Below are 524 nucleotides of genomic sequence, written 5' to 3' on the forward strand. Positions count from 1 at the left end.
TGAACTCTGTTTGATCTGATTCTTCTTCAAGGAGCTCCGTAATTGAGCTGACAACATTCTCCAAGTGATTTCATGCGAAGAGGACTCGTTTGTTGGAAGATATGAGTCAAACAATGAACATATATCATTACTGCTTTCCATGATCAAGCCATGCATGTCTGTTTTGCCCGGTGCGCTACCCAAGGGCGCATCACGAGGGAGCCCAGAAAGGCAGAGATCTTCGCCAAGTGAGCCTGAAACTCGAAACGAAGAGCGCCCGTGGCCTCTCGGATCCTGCGGCTCGCTAATCCTGCATCGCCCTCGATCTGACGCTAAAGCCAACGCACCTCCGAAGATTTGGCCTTCCTGGCTTTCTTCTCCTTAAGCAGTAAACTCGCCGTCTTCCCGAGGTCCCTCTCGAGCTCCCCTATCGCGACCTCGAGTTTTGACACTTTCACGGAGTGAGAATCCTTGACAGCCGTCAGCATGGCCTCGGTTTCAGACCACCTACCCTGCAGCTCCAACAACTCCCCGGCAAGACGACT

This window comes from Brassica oleracea, chromosome C5 (genome assembly GCF_000695525.1).
Source record: "Brassica oleracea var. oleracea cultivar TO1000 chromosome C5, BOL, whole genome shotgun sequence".
Lineage (NCBI taxonomy): Eukaryota > Viridiplantae > Streptophyta > Magnoliopsida > Brassicales > Brassicaceae > Brassica > Brassica oleracea.